Genomic DNA, 6,104 nt, shown 5'->3' on the forward strand with positions numbered 1-6,104 from the left:
ACGTTACGTTTGACGTTAAATGGCACGTTACGTCAACTTTAGGTTTTTTAATTCTATACCTTGACAAGGCAAAGGCGTCGCACTATACAGCCAACGTGACTATAATTTTAAAGATTAATTTATATAGTCAATAACAACAACTAAATGTATATACATTAGTTAGCTAGATTTAACATTTTGTGAATAGAGAAGAAAAGAAGACACGCTATGATCAAAGTAAAGATTACGATTGTAATTTTTAAAAACTGTTATAAGTAAAAAAATGGATACTAGAAAAAAAATCTATTTAGATAATAAATTATTGTGTCATGAATGTAAATGTCACATGTAATTTCTCACGGATAACATAAGTTAGAATTATGTTAAAACTAAAAAAAATTTACTTACCATCGGTGTCATAAGTTTCTTCTTTAATTTCAATTGTTTCAATTTTCGAAGTTTTGTTTTTATATTTCCTTTTTTCTTCACGCCATATTTTTCTCCGTTCTTCTATTGATAACGATTCTGATAGTTTTTTTCTATTCGCATTAGTCCTTTCAGCATTTTTTCTTTTGGTTTCGGCGTATTTTTCAGGGTTTTGCTCCTTCAATCTCTCCCTGTAACGTTTTTGCCTCTGCGCTGCGGTCAAAGGCATCTATAAAACATGCCTTATATAGAGACACATATCCATAAATTTTACGATAGTTTAAAATGATTAAGAAGTGTAAATTTGTAACAACATTTTTATTTTGTTAAGAAATTTATAATTGTGTTTTATTTTCTAATTTTTTAAAGTATTATTAGTAACAACTTTTAAGTTTTCTTTCAACTTTTCTTTAATAAACTCTACAAGCAGCTAGCTATATATAAATAGTACTACCTATATATAAATAAACTACATAAAAAATTAAAACTACATTGCAATTCATAAATTCAATTAATATGCAGATTCGCCCTTAACCTAGATCTTGCTTACAACTTATTAACGATATTAATTACACCGAAAACAATATACTTCAAATAAATAACAATGTACTAACCCCGCGAGCCATGTATACAACTTTATAGACTTACGTTACTGTTACGTTATTTAATTTGTATTAACGTAACATATTTCACACGTCATAACGCACTAGAATAACACATAGGAAAAACGATTCTAGTCCACATTTTCAAAACTGTTTGTATGTTATGCTCGATTGAATACTGTATTATTAAGATTAATTCTCCATAACTCAGAACTCTAATAATTACCTTGTTGAAAATCGAGAAAAAACATCCACAATGTCTTATTGGGCAACTAGATGAAATTCTGTGACAGATGCAGGTTAGAGGTTTGTTTTGACAGTCAACGAATAGTATTGCTTGCGTACAAATATATTTATAAAGATTTAGAACAGATACAAAAATCGTTAGCACTAATATTGTACGCGTAACACAACAGACATTTTTGAAAAACGATTCAAAATATAGTTATAGATTTAAGTTGTTTTATTTATTTAAAATACTTTATTGCACAACACATTACACGACAGTTATTGGATAATAAAGAAACAAAAATAAATAAAAATTTTAACAAAAAGAAAAACCGACATCAAATAAAACACTATTTTAAAACAAATGAATATGCACTAAAAAGTAATAAAAATAATTGCGTATTCAACATATTTTTTAGAGTCCTCCTAAGTAAAATAAAATGAAAAATATTAGACTACTTAAAAGTCGATTTACGATTATATAATGTAGTTATAATCATTGCTATATTTGGAGTCAAAAACTACTTCGAGGACATTTTCAAAGGAAACTTGCGAATAAAGCAAAAATAGACTTTCGAAAATGCGGTTTTAATACGTCATGCGGCATAAACTACAAGGATCACTCGAAAGAGCTGTAATCGACCTTAGCAAAAAAACTTTGAAAAAGAGCTAATATATGTCGTACATCATATGACATCACATCACATACACAAAATTTGATTAAAGATAGTAAGAAATTCTGCCCCATATCGCACCCTAACTGTGAGCTGTATAGGAGTTCCATCACTACATAGTATAAAACAAAGTAGCTTTCTCTGTCCCTATCGGTTTTAATAGGTAATTTAATAGGTAATCGGATTTAATAGGTATTTCTCTCTACCTATTAAATCTACGCAACGGATTTTGATTTTGTTTTTTTTTAATAGATAGTGCGATTCAAGGGGAAGGTTTGTGTATATAATATATGAACAATATAATAAAGAAACACTGATAATTTTAGAAGTTTGCGATGTGATGTCGTAAATAAACAAATTCTGTAGTATATGTATTTAGTATCAGCATTGCACCCGTACGAAACCGGGGTGGGTAGCTAGTTGATTATAATATTCGACTATGATAATTATATAAACTTAACCTCATTACGGAAGGTGACTCAAATATCCAAATAACCTATAAATAAAAGATTCGACCGAGTATCGCTAACGTGCTCCTCCGAATGGTTCCGTTCCCTTCCGTTCCGTTACTTTGTTCTGGATCCTACTCTCAAAACCTTACCAAACTTTTACCAAAGTACCCTTGAAGTATATATTTTATAATAAAAAAAGAATCATCAAAATTGGTTGGCACAATTTTAAGTTATTCACCTATTTGTCGCGCACATACATAATGCAAATTTAAGACTTATATCGTTTTCATATGGATACCATCATGGGAAAAAAATAAAATTAAAATGGGACCCGAAGGGAAGCACTACCTTTCAAACAAAAAAAAATATCGAAATCGGTCTACCCAGTAAAAAGTTATTAGGTAACAAACATAAAAAAGAAAAAAAAAACAGACGAATTGATAACCTCCTCCTTTTTGAAGTCGATTGAAAAACAACAAATGGTGCTCAAAGGCTGTCTTATCGCTTGTAGCTATCTTTCACAGACAACCTTTGCCTGTTCCATTCTTGCCGCCGCCTTGCCGCCTTGCCACTTCTATCACAGAAGCTTCGGACGAGAACAGGTAAGGCAGAAAGAGGCAGAATATAATTTAAGTACACTAATATTACAGTATAATAATAAACATACACATAAACAACAAAAATATATAATAATAGTAGTGTGGCATAAAGCACTTCTTTCGAAGCTTCCTTCCTATGGGCTTCCCGGGAAATTATGCAATTGGATTACCAGCTTTTTGGCAGATCGGAGCATCAAGGTCGTTGTCAACGGTGCATGCTCCGACTTAAAATTCGTCAATGCTGGTGTTCCACAAGGCTGCGTTCTATCACCCACTCTGTTTCTTCTGCATATCAATGATTTGTTGCAAATCGGGAACATTAATTGCTATGCAGACGACAGTACCGTTGACACCTTATACACCGGCCGCGCTAATATTTCTCGGGAAAACGTCGAAGAAAACCGGAACAAACTTGTGTCTGAAATCGAGTCTCCGTTAAGCGAAGTCTCGAACTGGGGCCGACTAAATCTAGTTCATTTCAACCCCAAAAAGACGCAAGTTTGCGCGTTAACCGCTAAAAAAACACCATTTGTTGTATCTCCACGATTTGAGAACATCCCGATAGCCGCTACAGGTAGTATCGGAATACTTGGCGTTGATATTTCGAGCCTTGTTTAGTTCCGCGGTCAATTGGAAGGTAAAGCCAAATTGGCTTCAAAAAAAGCTCGGTGTGTTCAGCAAGGCGAGACAGTATTTCACGTCGGCCCATCGCCTAAAATTTACAAGGCGCAAATTCGGCCTCACATGGAGTACTGCTCTCACCTCTGGGCGGGTGCTCCCCTGCTCCTTCCATTTTACCGAATCCAACGTAGAGCGGCTCGAGTTATCGACGATCAAGCCCTTTGCGATCTCCTTGATCCTTTGGCTTTGCGTAGAGATGTCGGATCACTCTGCATCTTCTGCCGATTTTTTCACGGGGAATTGTTCGGATTAATATTATATAAACTCCATATAATTTCATACCTACATACATTCTTGAAATATGGACGGATAATAGTTTTTCAAGCGATGTTTAAAGATGGGCCAGGATTTCGATTGCCGAATGTCATTGGGTGATGTATTCCAAAGTTTGACGGTTTTCGAGTTAAAGAGTTACTGTAAGTTTGTGTCCGCCTGCAGGGTGTTATGAGCTTGTACACCCAAGAAATTTGAAGAGTTCTTTAAGGTAATGTGGTGTATGTTTAACATATAGTAAAGAGTAAAGAAGAGATAAGGCGTGCAAGTTTTTTCGAAGCCTGATTGGCAGCCACTTTAACTGTTGCTCATTTCAACTTGAGGTTTCCAGGAGAAGGAAGCATCCAGCAGTAGCTCAAGATTTTTAACCGTTTCTTGCAGTGGTAGTAGGTGGCCGTCAAACATTACTGGAGCTAGATTTTTATCTTTAATCCTCGATAGAAGCTTAACACTGCCAAAAACAGCCACCTGCGACTTCCTCAAATTCATGTTAGATCTACACCATTCACAGATTTTTGCCAAATCATTATTCAACATTGCAACAGCCTCGTCGATACCGTAACAGGGAGCGGTAACATAGATCTGAAGCATATAGATGATAGGAGGAAGAGATAAGTGTGGAGAGAGTATTGATGAAAGTAGAAAAGAGAAGGAGAGAGACACCACATTGCGGCACACTTGAAGGAATATCTAAATAAGGTGAGGACCATCCATTAGAGTTTATGCATTGCTGTCGATTAATATGATACAGTCTATAGCAGTAGTATCTACGTTTAGAGATCTTAGGATTGCCAACATATGTCGTAGTCAATGCTATTAAAGGCAGGTCTAGGAGAGCTCGTACAGTTACAGATTTATTTTCAATTTCTCAGCGTATATCGTCACATACTTTAGTGAGCCCTGTAACTGTGCTATGGCCTTTTCTAAGCCCGGTTTGGAAAGGGGAGAAGATTTTGTTAATCGAGAGAAATTGGTTCAATTGAGAATGAACAACACGCTCCAACACCTTCGAGAGAAAAGGACGAACAGATATCGGTCTTAAATGAAAGGGAAGCGAGGGTTTGGAAACTTTAGGAATAGGAATCAGGAAGCCCTAGGGCTTTGCGCCATAGAGATAGGAAGTTACCATTTGATAAGGAATAGTTAAATATATGACATAAAGCAGGTAAAATGCTCCTAAGGTAAAGATAATCAGATTTCGACTTATTCCATTACAACCAATTGAGTCTGATTTGTTGCTAAAGACGTGCTTCTTTAATTAGCCAACGGTGACAGAACTGAATTGGAAGATTTATTATTTATTTATTTATAGATGATGAAAAAAGCATGGAGTTAATATCTATTGACTTCCAGACAGGGTATATTAATTTAAATAATCGTACTGAACCCAAATTAAGCACATATGTATATTGCTGCTTGCTTGGGTTTGAACCCGCAAGCATCGGTTAAGACGCACGCGTTCTAACCACTGGGCCATCACAGCTGGATATACAGTTTAAAACATGTTATAAATTATTTTCTTAGCAATACACAGATTTACAATGCCATTATTTTTTTTATGGTTTAGGGTGGCGGACGAGTAGATGAGCCACCTGGTGGTAAGTGGTCACTATTACCCATAAACAATGACGCTGTAAGAAGTATTAACTATTCATTAAATCATCAATGCGCCACTAACCTTGGGAACTAAGATATTTCCCTTGCGCTTGTAGTTACACTGGCTCACTCACCCTTCAAACCGGAACACAACAATACTGAGTACTGTTGTTTGGCGGTAGAATAACTAATGAGTGGGTGGTACCTACCCAGACGGGCTTGCACAAAGCCCTACATAAATCACAAAATAGCATAAAATCACAAGCGAAAAAAATAACTTCAAATGAAACAAAGTAACTCAAGTAAGTATGTAATTGTTTTATACTTTTAATATACATTAATATTTATAAAAGTGAATACATGATAATAATATAATCTCCAAAGATTCGGGTACAATTATTGTTAGTTTACAATTGACTTATTTACAAAAAAAAAAATTTATAAAATGAACATTTCTACATATAACCGTTATTTGTGGTAACATTGACACAGACTAAAAATATAACGAGATTCTCAATACATTCTGAATTCAAAATGTCTCATAATTCACAACACTCTTATATACGCTAAAGTTGTTTTGTTAATTAAACGTTC

Source organism: Vanessa cardui, chromosome 28, assembly GCF_905220365.1.
Source record: "Vanessa cardui chromosome 28, ilVanCard2.1, whole genome shotgun sequence".
NCBI lineage: Eukaryota > Metazoa > Arthropoda > Insecta > Lepidoptera > Nymphalidae > Vanessa > Vanessa cardui.